A 15,799-nucleotide genomic window follows, 5' to 3' on the forward strand; every position below is an offset into this window, starting at 1 on the left:
AGTCACCTTGGAGGGACCACGCAGGCGCTGGAGCTGCCACGACTCAGCGTGTTCAGGGCGGGGGTGATCATTTCCCCCGGGCGTCCGAGGAAATGTATTTCATACTGGCCACAAATCAGATTTAATTTCGCCTCACATTTATTGGATGTTAGGGTTTTTTTGTCTTTATAAACTAAGCACTGTAGACAAGGATTGCTATCCTTATTTTTATACACTGTAAAACACACGCTGCCTTCTCTCTGAAGCCCTCCTCCTACCTTCATTCATTATTACGCATGTACTATTGACTGGGGATTGAAGTAGTTTGCCAGTTTCTGCTTTCTGATGGTGGAATTTTAAACGCCCAACACTTCTTGGTTGGGTGAGCACAGCGTTTGGGGAGTGGGAGCAGGAAGAGTTGGGTGTTGACATTTCAGGCAAAGGTAGGTTTGTGCAAAGGCCTAGAAAAGATAGGGTCTCACGGAGGCTGCAAATAAAGCAATCCAATCGAAGTAGGAATCAGAGGTGGGCAGAGGTGTTTTTAACCTGAGATTCATCCCCTGATCACCGGTGAGCAGTGTAGCTTTCGCGGTGTAAGTAAGGAGTAGCATCGTTAAAGAAAGAAAAGGCTGCTGCTTGGAGAAGGGGCTGCAGAGAGAGAAGGGATGGTAGTCGGGGAAACAAGGAGACCTGAGATGGCTCCATGTGTAAAGGCACTTGGCCAAACCTGAGTTCTTTCCTTCAGCTCCACGCAATGGAAAGAGAAAGATAGCCTCTTCCTGTAAGTTGTAGCTTGACCTCCCCACGAGCACTGTGACATACTCCTAGCTCCCAGTAAATAAAAGCATGAACTAGAAATACAAAAAGAAAGCTAAATCTGCCGGGCCGTGGTGGCGCTCGCCTTTAATTCCAGCATTTGGGAGGCAGAGGCAGGCAGATTTCTCAGTTCGAGGCCAGGCTAGTCTGCAAAGTGAGTTCAGGGACAGCCAGGAGAAACCCTGTCTCACCACCCCTTCCCCCTTCCCCCTCCCCCCCAAAAAAAGACCAGGGCTGGAGAAATGGCTCCAGTTCTGATGTTAAAACTGGAGTTTAGATACCCAGAATAAATGCTGAGTGGGCATGGCAGCCCTCTCTTGGGATTTTAGCCTGGATCCCCAGAACAAGCTCGCCTGCAATACTACTATCATCCAGCCTTGGGTTTGATTGAGAGACTGCCTCCATGAATAAGGTGGAATAGCAAAGGGAAATGGTTCTGGACATCAGCCGTGGGCGTACACACACACACACACACACACACACACACACACATGCATGAATGTGTGTGTGCACACCATATACAAGAAATGTGGAAAGAAAAAAAATTTTTTTTTCTGAGACAGGGTTTCTCTGTGCAGCCCTGGCAGTCCTGGAACTCACTCTGTAGACCAGGCTGGCCTTAAACTTAGAAATCCGCCTGCCTCTGCCTCCCAAGTGCTGGGATGAAAGGCGTGCCCCACCACTGCCCAGCTGAAAGGAATAAATGCTAACTGCTGTGGCGAGATAGTACCGATTCTGTCCTGTCTTTGCTGCTTAGGAGTGTTCTTATAGCCGGGCGTGGTTGCGCACGCCTTTAATCCCAGCACTCGGGAGGCAGAGGCAGGCGGATTTCTGAGTTCGAGGCCAGCCTGGTCTACAAAGTGAGTNCCAGGACAGCCAGGGCTANACAGAGAAACCCTGTCTCNAAAAACCAAAAAAAAAAAAAAGGAGTGTTCTTATGTCCTCATCCTGGTACTCATCTGTCTGCCCTCATGCTTTGGTATAATTTGAGTGTGAGGCATTAGGATGCATTGATGCAAGCACCTTTAATCCCAGCATACAGAAGGCAGAGGCAGGTGGATCACTTAGTTCCAGGACAACCTGGTCTACAGAGTGCCAGGACAACCAGGGCTACACAGAGAAATCATCTCAGAAAAAAAGAAACAACAAAAAATCACCCCAGGATCGACAGGCCCTCCCCCAACACCACCTGGGGAGTTTGCACCATCCGAATCTCCTCACAATTCTGGTTTTTGCTTTTAAGGAATGCAAGGGAACAAATCCCAGGAATGTCCTTTGCAAAAAAGCTTCCCCTTTGTCTCCCTCTCCTCAGGCTCAGCTTTGGAAACACACCCCCTGGCATCCTCCCTAACCGGGATCAATACCTGAGCATTTTCATCACAGTCCAAGGCGTTGGTTTTTTGAGACAAGAGTCTCACTGTGTAGCTCTGGGTGGCCTGGAACTATGCAGACCAGCTGTCTTCAAACTCAGAGACACACTTGCCTCTGCTTCCCAAGTGCCTGGTGCCTTCAAAATTTTAGTATTTTTGTGTATATGGTGTGCATGTGTATATGGTGTGCCTGTGTTTCTGTGTGTGGGTCCCAGATGTCAGTCCTCACTTTCCTGACGCTGAGACAGCTTCTCTCATGCTGCATATTTCAGGTTAGCTGGCTGGCACGCTTCCCTGAATTCTGTTTCAGCTTCCCATCTTGCTGCTCATGCGCTGGGATTATAAACACATCTGGCTCTTAGATGGGCTCTAGGGAGCTTAACTGACATCATCACACTTGTCCAGGAAGCTGTTATTGGAGGATCGAGCCATCACCCCTGCCCCTGAAAAGCCCCACCCTGTTCCAAGTTCTCCACTCTACCTGAACATCTGGTTCATGTAACACATATCTACTAGATATTAGATCCCACTAAAACTAAAGGCAGCAGACCACACTTCCTGCCTTGACCACCTGCCTGTCTCCTGTCACAGGCACGGGCCACATTTTACTCTTCTTACTGCTTCAGCAGAGACTGGCAGGGCAGCTGTACCAGGTGTCAGTGAGCTCAGCTGCACAGCCCATCACAAGAATACCAGATTGGCACAGCTGTCCCATCTTTCCCATCTCATGACAATTCTACTCTGTCCAGTCACTCACAGCCCTCTGCTTAGCATGAGGATTTCTTATGCTCTCTGAAGTCTGTTTACATAGCTACCGGAAGTTACTTAGGGCCTTTTTGTATTTCTTTTGTTTTGTTTTGTGTGTGTGTGGTTTTTGTTTTGTTTTTGTTTTTGTTTTTTTTTTTTTTTTTGAGACAGGGTTTCTTTGTGTAGCCCTGGCTGTCCTGGAACTCATTCTGTAGACCAGGCTGGCTTCGAACTCAGAAATCCGCCTGCCTCTGCCTCCCGAGTGCTGGGATTAAAGGCGTACGCCACCACGCCCGGCTCACCTGTTTGTATTTCACCACCCTGGTACAAACAAAGGACCCTTTAAGACAGATTCTGGGGCTGGAGAGATGGCTCAGCAGTTAAGACCACTGAGTGCTCTTCCGGAGGTCCTGAGTTCCTTTGTTCAATTCCCAGCAATCACAGGGTGGCTCACAACCACCTGTAATGGGATCTGATGCCCTCTTCTGATGTGTCTGAAGATAGCTAGCTACATATTCATATAAATAAAATAAATACATATTTTTTTTAAAAGACAGGTTCTGTTCTAGAATTTGACCTGGTTCATCTGCCTATATAGTTGAGTAATCTCTGACCATGAGATGGAAGAAAAAAAAAAAAAACTGGAGAGGCATGGTGGCACATGGCTGTAATCCTGGCAAGAAGGAAGAGGCAGGAAGCTCCAGCCTGGTCTATGTAGTGAGTTCCAAGCTACTCATGGCTACATAGCAGACCCAGACCCCATCCTTCCAAAATATAGACATGAATACAATAAATACCTCATCAAAGTTTCATCATACAGCTTTCTTTTTGTATGTGTGCTTTTTAGACAGTGTCTTGCTACATAGCCCTGGGTTTCTAGGAATTGAGGTTGCTCGTGGCAAGTCACAGAGATCTGCCTCAAAGGCATGCACCACCACGCCAGGTTTAGAGTAGCTCTCTCATCCTGACATTACTTCATAAGGGGAATCTTTCCATGTGGGATTATTCCTTCCAAATAATTTCCAAGGCATGTTATTTATATCTGTCCTCTGTGTGTGCATGTATTTTGAGACAAGGTCACATACAGCCAAGGTGGGTCTTGTGTTCCTGATTCTCCTGCCTTCACCTCCCAAGGGCTGAGATTACAGGTGTCACCACACCCATCCATTCTGTTCTCCCCTGGATCTCAGGATACAGCTCAGACTGTCCATGAACTTGCTGCACTGCCCCTTGCTTCAGGCTCCAAAGTGCCGAGATAATGCAGCTACTGCGATGCCTTCTTACCGAGTCTTTCAGCAGCCCCGAGGAAACTAGAGGACACTCTTGTTTTACTGAGGAGAAAACTGGGATCTTAGAGAATACAAACTTCCCTTGAGACCTTCATGGCTCAAGGTTGGAGAGATTGTCCAGTGGTTAAGAGCACTGGCTGCTCTTTGGGAGGTCCTGGGTTCAATTCCCAGCAACCACATGGCAGGGAATCGGATATTCTCACAAATGCAGGCAAAACACCAATGCATATAAAAACCTTCATGAGGACAGATTCTCCTACCCCATGATTCCTACTTGATCAAGACATATTCCACCAGATGGTCTCCTTCCCTTGAGCAGTGGCGGGCCACAGCTAGTGAATCTTAACCTGCTGGGATATCCTGGGTAGTCCTGTGTCCTTGAGTGTGAACTCAAGACGACCCTGAGAGCTGGAGGCACTTGGCCTTCATGCTGGCTCCCATGAGAGAGAGCCAGTCCTAGTTGAAGCAGAAGCAAGGTGACAGTGCAGTCATTATGCCGCGTAGCACACAGCAACTCTCCTGCGGGAGGTCTGGCTAGGTCTGTCCACTCAGACACGCACAGCTTTCTCTGTCTCCTTTGGAATGCAGGCCATGACCTGAGTCTGCTGTTGCCTTTCCTGGTACTTTGGGTTTCCTTACTTTTTCTCTAAAGCTCTCCACTTCTACCTTCCCATTCTCCTTGTGAAATGATCCGGTAGAGGTTTACTGCTTTCTCGCTGTTCTTTGAGACAAGGACTCACTATGCAGCCTCAGTTTCATAGGCCTGCCTCTTCCTCCTAGTGTTGGGATTAAAGGTCTGTGTCACCAGCCAGCTCTGGATGCTTTTCATTTAAACTTAAAGTGTCTTATTTGGCCGGGCGTGGTGGCGCACGCCTTTAATCCCAGCACTCGGGAGGCAGAGGCAGGCGGATTTCTGAGTTCGAGGCCAGCCTGGTCTACACAGAGAAACCCTGTCTCGAAAAAAAAAAAAAAAAAAAAAAAAAAAAAAAAGTGTCTTATTTGAATAAACTTTGGCTTTTCTTGACCTTAAAAATAAGCAACACAGGGCTGGAGAGATGGCTCAGCACTGACTGCTCTTCCAGAGGTCCTGAGTTCAATTCTCAGCAACCACCTGGTGGCACACAACCATCTGTAATGGGATCTGATGTGTGTCTGAAGACAGCTATAGTGTATTTTTAATTTTTTATTTTTAATTATTTATTTTTAATATTTAATAATTATTTATTTTTAATAAAATAAATCTTATTAAAAATAAACAATACAAATAGTAACTACAGAACCCATGCATTAAAAAAAATTCCTTTATTTACAGTCCAAAATTTGAACAGGATTACTGGTTCTCATCTGTGGTACTTCCAGGTCCTGGATGGCATACTGTGGAGACAGGGAAGCAAACACAGAGGCCAGTCCAGCTTGTCAGACTTGAGGGAGAATGTCACACCAAAACAGCAGAGGACCTAAGTGGTAGAGACAGGACTGTGAGGAGAGAGGGATGAAGAAACAAGAAAGGGATATTATACAGGACAAGCACTCCGAACTCTTAAATCTTTTCCTTAAAGACAAGACTTTGGGGGATGGAGAGATCGATCAGTGGTTAAGAGCACTGACTGCTCTTTAATTCCCAGCAACCACATGGTGGCTCATAACCATCTGTAATAGGATCTGATGCCCTCTTCTGGTGTGTCTGAAGACAGCTACAATGTACTCATATACATTAAATAAATAATTCTTTAACAAAAAGAAAGACTAGACATTTGGATCCCCAGGACCATGTGAAGATGAATATTCACCTCTCCCTACTGTGTAGTAATATTAACTTTTAAATGACACTTACTTATATGTGAGGGCATGCATGTCATGGGTTGTATGAGTCAGCTGTCTTAACCATGTGGGTCCCAGGGAGCCAACTCAGGGGTCAGGTTTGGCAGTAAGCTGCACTACCTGCTGCATAAGCTTGCTCACTGGCTCTCATGTACTATCTCCATGCACGGGGACCAACAAGAGTTCCAGGAGGCTTAATGACTAAGTACACAGAGTTAACAGTGTTGGGGCTTTCTGTGAACTTCAAGGACTGTGTCCTCATCAGGTTGATGGCTTGCTGCACATGGCCTTCTAGAACAGCTGTACTCAAAGAGAAAGGCATGTCTACTCATGTACTACCACTGTCTTTCTCTTGCCAGCCCTCTTATGTGGCATACACCTGGCTAGGAAACAGTGACTTCTGGTATCACAATGTAGATTCAGAAAGTTTATCCTGGACCCTCAAATTGTGTGTAAGAATGTATAAGTGCACTGTAAACAGCACTGTAATCAGCAGGGACAAAGGTCTGTGATACCAGGCACCGTGTTCTCAATATGGTCCTTGCTTCAGGTGTTTTCAGTCAAGACAAAACCAGAAAACCAGACATGATTTGTGATCGATACACTGTGTTAAGTGCTGTAAGGGGACCTGGTGGAAAACACTGACCAGGCTGAACTCAGATGAGCTAGAAGGACATAGGCAGGGCTTCTAAACTGAAATTAACCATAGGTATGCTTCGGGAGGGAATGGAAAGACTGGGATATATACATATAGACATACAATGCGTGTTTCTATCAGAAGATATAAGCTCAATGTAGGAAATTTAAGCAGTAATAGGACAATGTTAACTAAAAAAAAAGTCTTTGCTGTCTCATTCAGCAGAAGTATCTACTATTAGCAGTGCTATTTGGCTCCACACAAAGTTCTGAGCCCTTCAACAGACTGCCATGTTTGACAGCATACTGAATCTCAACAGTCACTTCGTTTAGAAATCTCACCAATACCAATACACACAGGTGCCCTCTTTTCTTTTAAGGTTCAACAGTACTTCTTGCAAGAGCCATGAATGTAAAGACAATGTAGGAGCCTGCCTCTGGACTGAAGCCAGACCTTCCATCTCTCATGTGGCAGTTTCCTCCTCTTTGCAGGGAATCGTGTCACATGCCCAACAGGCAGGTAAACACATGTGGTCGCACCTCGCAGGTATCTAGGGTGCTTGTCTCTTTTTTTGTAGTTTTTATTATTCTTGCTATATTTATAGTGTCGGGTGATATCATACAGGTTCAGCTGCATGATAAAGTAAGCCTGTGAACACTGTGAGTCTTGCTGGAGCACCAGGGTGGCATTTCCTCCTAGGCTGGGTTTCTCCATAAAAGGACACACCCTGTAATCCTCCTTGCTGAGCTTTGCCACTCACTATTACTGGTAAGAGATCAGCTCTCTAACAAATTCTTCTGAGGATTCCAAGTACATTGTAGTATGAGAAAGAACTGGGCAGTGGTGGCACATGCCTTTAATGCCAGCACTTGGGAGGCAGAGGCAGAGGCAGGCGGATTTCTGAGTTCGAGGCCAGCTTGGTCTACAAAGTGAGTTCCAGGACAGCCACGGCTACACAGAGAAACCCTGTCTTGAGTGGGGGGAAAAAAAAAGGTTGAGAAAGAATACTCCACATGGTAATTCATGCCTGTAATTTGGATGTTCAAAAGGCTGAGACTGTCAGAGCCCCACCCCCAATTCAACTAGACAACAATTGCCTAATGTTGTCTCTATGGCTTTCAACAGTTATTGCACCCAAAACAAACCTGAGGTATAATAAAAAACACTTCTGGGATGCTGGAAAAATGGCTCGGTGGTTAAGAACACTCACTGGCTGTTTCTTCAGAGAACCTGGGTTCAATTTCCAGTTCCCATGGCTCTGATGTCATCTTACAACCTCCTTGGGTAACAAGCATGCATGTGGTACACAGATACATACTCAGGCAAAACACACACATAAAATATTAAAACAACAAATACCTGTGGGAGACTACAGAAGCTTGTAAGTTTTCACCTGAAAAATAACAGGCAGCCGGGCGTGGTGGCGCACGCCTTTAATCCCAGCACTCGGGAGGCAGAGGCAGGGGGATTTCTGAGTTCGAGGCCAGCCTGGTCTACAAAGTGAGTTCCAGGACAGTCAAGGCTACACAGAGAAACCCTGTCTCGAAAAACCAAAAAAAAAAAAAAAAAGAAAAGTATGTGTATGAATGATTCGCTTGCATGTACGTATATGCACCATATATGCGCCTAGTTCAGGGAGGCCAGGAGGCAGCAGATCTCCTAGACCTGGAGTGATGGCTGGTTGTAAGCTTCATACAGTTGCTGAGTACTGAACCCAGATCCTCTACAAGAGCAACAAATGTTCTTAACTACTAACCTATCTCTCCAGGTCCTACACCCAGCTTTTCTGTGGGTGCTAGCGATCTGAACTCAGGCTTGAGCAAGCACTTCTCCTTCAAAACAAAACGAGGTCACGCTATGTGGCTATGCTTTACCCAGGTTAAACTTGAATTCCTGGGTCAAGTGTTAAGAAACTTCTGGTTTCTTTGGAAAGTCAGTTATGTCAAATGATGTTTTGCTGGGGCACACAGGTGAAAGGGTATTTTACTACAGTAGAGACATGGAAGAATGTTTTGCTGAAGCAGACACAAAAAGAAACGCACCAAAAAACTGCTAGTGGTGTTCTGGAGACTTCTTGCTGCCTCCTCAGACTTAGGTTGATTGGCAGAATGATGTCAGCTGGTACTGATTCACGTGGTGTTTTGCTGAGGCAAGACTCCTGGTAGGACACGTGATGTTTGGAGAAAGTATAAACAAGACTCAATGGACAGTGGTGGTGGGCTTGCGTAGCTACTTTTGCAACCTTTGTCTCCACTCTCTTCACTTTGTTGAGAGAGGCAGGGCAGAGCGCTTGGCTTGGCATCGCAGCCGGTCCTGGTTGTTCCTACTACTGCATCATGCATGCCATTGCTGCTGCTTAGTGTCTGCTACCCTGACACTACTGAACTGCACTGCTGGCATCCTGATGCAATATCCAAATGAATTCAAGACCACCCAGGACCTCCCCTTTCCCCTTGTACTAGAAGACCAAGTGCAGAGCCAGATAAGGAAGCTGGCTATCTAAACAAATGTAAAAACATAGATTTTTGTGGGCAAAATGATTAAGCCTGCAACTGCCAAAATATTAGCTGTTCTCAGAGAAATAGCCATAACAAAAATAACAGTTCTTAGAATCCTCCTACCCCTGCCCCACACTGAATTCAGAAAAAGACCACAAACTGCCCTGACCTTGTTGATAGCTATGACATTAATAGCTGACCCATAAGTTCAAAATGTACTATTGCTTTGCTGACCTAATCATAATAACCCACCATGGGGGCAAGCAAAGTGAGTCAATAGGCCAGAGGTAGTCACTACTGGCCTATGTGCTAAGAGGGGTTCCCCAACATGTTGGATCAATAAAAATCCTTATGCAGTTTGCAGTGATGGCAGTCTTTGTGGTCTTTGTGAGTGAGGGTCTTTTGACGAACTCCAACACTGACAAGATTGAAATTGCCTCAAGGAACTACTTCTAAACCACATACAGCAGAGCTGAACTGAACTGATATCCTGACAATACAGATTGGATTTGCTCCAAAGTCCACATCCCCCATAGCCTAATAACCTTTCTTGTCCACTACCTCTAGAGGTTAAGCCGGGCAGTGGTGGCGCACGCCTTTAATCCCAGCACTTGGGAGGCAGAGACAGGTGGATTTCTGAGGTCCAGGCTAGCCTGGTCTACAAAGTGAGTTACAGGACAGCCAGGGCTATACAGAAAAACCCTGTCTCAAAACAAACAAACAGACAAACAAACAAACCCAAAACCCAAAACCACCACCACCAACAAAGGACCCTTATTAAAAGTAGGTTTTGAAAAATCAAAGCTGAGGCTGGAGAGATGGCTCCGTGGTTAAGAGCACTGACAGCTCTTCCGAACTTCCTGAGTTCAAATCCCAGCAACCACATGGTGGCTTACAACCATCCTTAATGACATCTGACGCCCTCTCCTGGTGTGTCTGAAGACAGCTACAGTGTCCTTACATATAAAAAAAAATTAATAAATCTTAAGAAAAACAAAAGAAAAATCAAAGCCTATACAAGTGATCCCCAGCCTTTGCAGTGGCTGGAACTATCCAGAATAACTGATGTCACTGCTGGGTCCCTAAGTATTAGCCCCAGCCTAAGCAAGTTAGGGCTGAAGGACTGAACTGGAGGCCAAGTCTAGAGCTCACTGTATAATATGGCAGCCACTACAACTACATGGGACTCTTGAGATTTAATTAAATAAATAAAGTTGAAGATTTAGGAAGGGCTGCATATATAGCTCAGTTGGTAAAACACTTGCCTGTTATACAAGAAACCCTGAGTTCAGTCCCCAGTACCACATGTGATGACATATACCTGCAATCCCAGTACTCAACGGGTAGGGGCAGGAGAATCAGAATTCATCTTTAGCCGCATAGCAAACCTGAGGCCAGACTGGATTACATGAAACCTTATCTCAAAAATAAAATGTAGCTGAGCGCTGGGCATGGTGGCGCACACCTTTAATCCCAGTACTCGGGAGGCAGAGGCAGGTGGATCTCTGAGTTCAAGGCCAGCCTGGTCTACAAAGTGACAGGACAGCCAGGGCTTCAGAGAAACCCTGACTCGAAAAACCAAAAAAAAAAAAAAAAAAAGTAGCTGAGCACAGTGATGCATGTTTGTAATTCTTACTCTTAGGAGGCAGAGACAGGATTGTTAAGAGTTTGAGCACAGCCAGGCGTGGTGGCGCACGCCTTTAATCCTAGCACTCGGGAGGCAGAGGCAGGCGGATTTCTGAGTTCCAGGCCAGCCTGGGCTACAAAGAGAAACCCTGTCTCGAAAAACCAAAAAAAAAAAAAAAAAGAGTTTGAGCACAGACTGGGTTACACAATGAGTTCTCGGTCTGCCAGGGCTAAAAAAAAATAAAAATTTCAAACTCCTCCCTTCTCTATAAGGGAAAAAAATACTCTCCCCCTCAGCCTCGCCACAGCAGCGAAGTTTCACATGCTTAAACATCCCTGGCTAACAACTAGCTCTAGTTTTTAAGGTACAGTCCCAGCATTTCCATCACTGCAGACAGGGTTGTCCACTGGACTGTCCCAGTCTAGTGGGCCTCTGGAATGTGAATGGCCACTGAGGAATTTGTTCCCCTTGGGCTACAAAAGGGACTTTGACAGAGACTTTTGCTAACAGTGGGAGGCAGGCTAATAATTCATAGAGCCCCAACAAGGTTTTCCAGTGTGTAGAGAACTGTACCAAAGGAGACTCTCATGGAAAGAAGGGGTTTGGCTTGTGGTGCTGGGCATTCAATTTAGGATCTTGTGTCAGACAAACACTCTATCACCAAGTTACAACCCCTGACGTCCCTGGGCAAATACACCCCCCACCTGGTCCCTAACCCTCAGCTTCTGAGACAGGGTTTTTCTATCTAGCCTTGGTTGTCCTGAAACTCAAGTATGTAGCCCAGGCTGGCCTTAAGCTTAAAGAGATCTGCCTGCCTCTGCCTACTGAGTGCTGGGATTAAAGGTGTGAGCCACTACTGTCGGCCCCGATCAATATTTTTTATTAGATATTTTCTTCATTTACATTTCAAATGCTATCTCCAAAGTCCCCTATACTCTTCCCCCACCCTGCTCCCCAACCCACCCACTCCCACTTCCTGGCCCTGGCATTGTCCTATACTGGGGCATATGATCTTCTCAAGACAGAGGGTCTCTCCTCTTAATGATGGCCGACTAGGCCATTCTCTGCTACATATCCTGAACAAGTTTTTAAGACAGAATTTATTACAAAGCAAAGTGGCAACGAACCCTCATGGGATTGAGAGTGACAATGGCCAGCCGGGCATGATGACGCTCGCTTTTAATCCCAGGAGGCAGAGGCAGGTGGATTTCTGAGTTCGAGGCCAGCCTAGTCTACAAAGTGAGTTCCAGGACAGCCAGGGCTATACAGAGAAACCCTGTCTCAAACAAACAAACAAACAAACAAAAAGGAGTGACAATGGCCAAAGGGACCAATACAAAACATAATCCCCACAGGTGTGACCAGAGACCTGAAGTTTTGGGTAGATTATATGATATTTCTTAAATGTCTTTTTGAGTCTGTTTGTAATCTTCTATCATCTAGTGATGATCAGGGGTCAGCTTATGAACTCTTCATTAGTGACATGGAAGAAATGAGTGAGAACAGGAAAGAATCGCCAAGAGCTCTTGAAGGAGCAGGTTGAGCCCAGGGGAGTCCCCATTGTGGCTCATGGTATCTGTTCAGCCTGAGAAGGAAGCATTTGTCTAGACAAGAAAGATCCATATGTAGCTCCCAGCATGCAATTGTGCTTTCCTGTCTCAGCACTGCTCACCATGAACCCCTTCCTAAAATGCCTGGTATTCTCTCCCCAGCACTTCAGGCAGTAAGTTTTACCGAATGCCTATAAACTCCAGATGCTCTGAGCACATGCCTGTCACAAATGATGATGACACAGTCACTGAGGTTGTTTGGTATTTGACTAGATCTCTATGTGAAAAAGAGACTGGCAGCCATGTTGGTGCATGCCTTCCATCTCAGCAGGCACGAGGCAGACAGGGCATCTCCATGAGTTGGAGACAGGCTAGACAAGGTAATATAGTGAGAACCAGGCCATGGTGTAGGCTTTTAATAAGTGACTTTTAGTAAGGTTTCTTAAATGCTTTAACCTTTCTTCTATTCAGTTCACCACTCACCAGAGATAATGGGAAAGGTTATTAGGTTATGGGGGAGGTGGACTTGTTTAGAAATAGTTCTTTGGAGCAAATCCAGTCTGTGTTGTCAGGACATCATCAGTTCACAAGAATCAGCAACAGCAGGCAGGTCTATCCAGAGGAAACTGAGAGGCTCTGCTGTATGTGGTTTGGAAGAAGTTCCTTGGGGAGATTTCAATCTCCAATTGCCAGGATACCAGCAGTCCAGTTTAGTAGTCAGGATAGCAAACATGAATTAGCAGCAATGGCACCACTACCCAGCAGAAACAGCCAGACCTCCGCTGAATCAGCAGGATTGACCAGGACCAGCTGGGATGCCAAGCAAAGTTCTCTGTCGTGCCTCTCTCAACAAAGTAAAGATCAGTGAAGACAAAGACGTGTTGCAAAGGTAGCTATGCAAGCCCACCATCACCGTCCATTGAGTCTTGTTTATGCTTCCTCCAAACATCACGTGTCCTCAGCAAAACACCACGTGAATCAGTACCAGCTGACATCATTCTGCCAATTGGCTCAAGTCTGAGGAAGCAGCAAGAAGTCTCCAGAACACCACTAGCAGTTTTTTGGTGCGTTTCTTTTTGTGTCTGCTTCAGCGAAACATTCTTCCATGTGTGTGCTTTAGAAAACATCCTTTCACCTGTGTGCCCCAGCAAAACGTCATTGACATAACCGACTTCCCAAAGAAACCAGAAGCTCCACTTTACCCCGTAGGTCCTTTGCAGTCCTGAGCAGCACCCCAGCTTGCCTTGAACTTGTGGCAATCTTACCTTAGCCTCCAAATGCTGAGATTTTAAGTACAACCCTCCACACCCAGCCCCAATAAAAAAATTACCTTTGTTTGCTTTGCACACGTGCACATGGCTGTGTGAAGGCAGAACATACGTGAGAGAACAAATTGCAGGAGTCACTTTTCCCCGTGGGGTCTTGGAGATCAAACTCAGGCCTACAAGCTTGGTCACCAGAACCTTTATCTGCCCCTGAGCAGGCTTCATCTGTTCTCTTACATAGGGTCTCACTAAGTTGCCAGGCTAGCCTTGAATTCATTCTAAAGTCCAGATGGTCCTTAATCTCATCAGACTCTTGTCCATCTTTCCCTGGCTGGGATTACAGACTTTCAGATGTGTAGTACCATACTCAGCTAAATTTTTTTTAAAAAAATAAATAAATAAATTTTTTTTTTCTTGTGTAGTTCTGGCTGTCCGGGAACTCACTCTGTAGACCAGGCTGGCCTCGAACTCAGAGATCTGCCACCTTTTGCCTCCCGAGTGCTGGGATTGGAGGCATGCTCCACAATGTCTAGCTAGATGTGGTAATATTTTATCTTAGCAATAAGGAGGCTAAGGCAAAGAACTAGGTATGGGTGGAGAGATGGCTCAGTGGTTAGTGGCACTTCCATTCTTCCAGAGGAACCAGTACTCACACTCAGCATCTGACTACTCCTAGGATAAGCACTAAGGAGGTACGTGAACTCACACACACACACACACACACACACACACACACCCCAACCCAGACACATATAAAATAAAAAAGAGGGAAAAAAGCAAGAGGAATACTATAGCATGATGTCATTTAAGAACAATCTTAGTCGGGCAGTGGTGGTGCACGCCTTTAATCACAGCACTTGGGAGGCAGAGGCAGGAGGATTTCTGAGTTTGAGGCCAGCCTGGTCTACAGAGTGAGTTCCAGGACAGCCAGGGCTGCACAGAGAAACCCTGTCTCGAAAACCAAAAAAAGAAAAAGAAAGAACCACCTTTCCCAAAACAGATCGACAAAGGTGAACACACTCACTGACAAATAAGTGACTTCTGGGAAGAAGAGCAGCATCTACATCACTACTTTGGTGTTAAAAGTTTTCACATGGGGTCGGAGAGGTGGCTCAGTGGTTAAGAACACTGACTGCTCTTCCAGAGGTCATGAGTTCAATTCCCAGCAACCACATGGTGGCTCACAACCATCTGTAATGGGATCCGATGCCCTCTTCTGATGTGTTTGAAGACAGCTACAGTGTACTCATATAAATAAAATAAATCTAAAAAAAAAAAAAAAACCAAAAGAAAAAAATTACACAGCTTCACACACATATACAGGAAAAACTAATAAATATGTCTTTAAGAATGAGAGTTTTCAAAACAAAACAAAATAAAAGTTTTCACAGGGAAATTGTATTGTGCTACCTGTGTAATTAAAAATAAACAAGGCAGGGGCTGGAGAGATGCCTCAGTGATTAAGAGCATTTGCTATTCTTACAGAGGACCCAGGTTCAAGTCCCACACAATAGCACACAAACACTTATAACTGCAGGAGATCTGACATCCTTTTCTGGCTTCTGTGCACACTAGGCATACAAGTGTTACACAGTCATACACATTAAAACAGACAAATGAAAGAAATCAAACAAGAAAATACAAGGAACTTGGTGAAGGGTTTGCTCAGGCTGTTCTCTAAACCTTCTCAGGTGAACCCCCTGCCTCAGCCTTTCAAGTATCTGGGAATAGAGGAGTACACCAACATGTCTGGCCAGGGTCAGTGTGTGTATGTGTACACGTGTGTGTCCATCTATAAAAGTGGGACTGAGGGTGCAGCTCAGTGGTAGTGTACTTTGCTCGAATGCATAAAGTGGATTCAGTCCCCAGCACTACAAATAAGATTTGTATGATTTAAAAGTTAGTCTGGTGTATATATACCATGTATTACAAATATTTTATTTAGGATATTCTCACTGTTTAGCAGCTCATCGTGAAGTGCTTAGGGGTGAAGTATCAAGAGGTCTGTAGTTGTGGAAAGAGAAAGAAAAGCACTGAGGGCAGGAAGTTAAAAAGACAGTGGAGGAGAGGATGTGGCATGGGAACAGAGGGAGGAGACAGCACATCCACAAATGTCAATCACCGGTCACCCTAGCTGCATACTTGTAGGTGACTAATCAACATTTTCCCAACATTTTTTTTTTTTTTTTTTTTTTTTTTT

General features: G+C 45.4%; 1 protein-coding gene across 3 annotated transcripts in view; it reads right to left on the minus strand.

The window, feature by feature from the left end:
• Positions 1-5,484: 5,484 nt before the first annotated feature.
• Ppih (peptidylprolyl isomerase H) overlaps positions 5,485-15,799 on the minus strand; it is a 21,228-nt gene continuing 10,913 nt past the window's right edge. Inside the window, exon 10 of one of the 3 annotated variants that reach the window (XM_021159779.2) lies at positions 5,485-5,658. The gene's annotated coding sequence lies outside the window, so the exon portion shown is untranslated. Of the gene's footprint in view, positions 5,678-12,735; positions 13,470-15,799 lie in introns of those variants that run through there. The other 2 variants (XM_021159781.2, XM_021159780.2) reach the window with 2 other exon arrangements.

This window comes from Mus caroli, chromosome 4 (assembly GCF_900094665.2).
Source record: "Mus caroli chromosome 4, CAROLI_EIJ_v1.1, whole genome shotgun sequence".
Taxonomy (NCBI): Eukaryota; Metazoa; Chordata; class Mammalia; order Rodentia; family Muridae; genus Mus; species Mus caroli.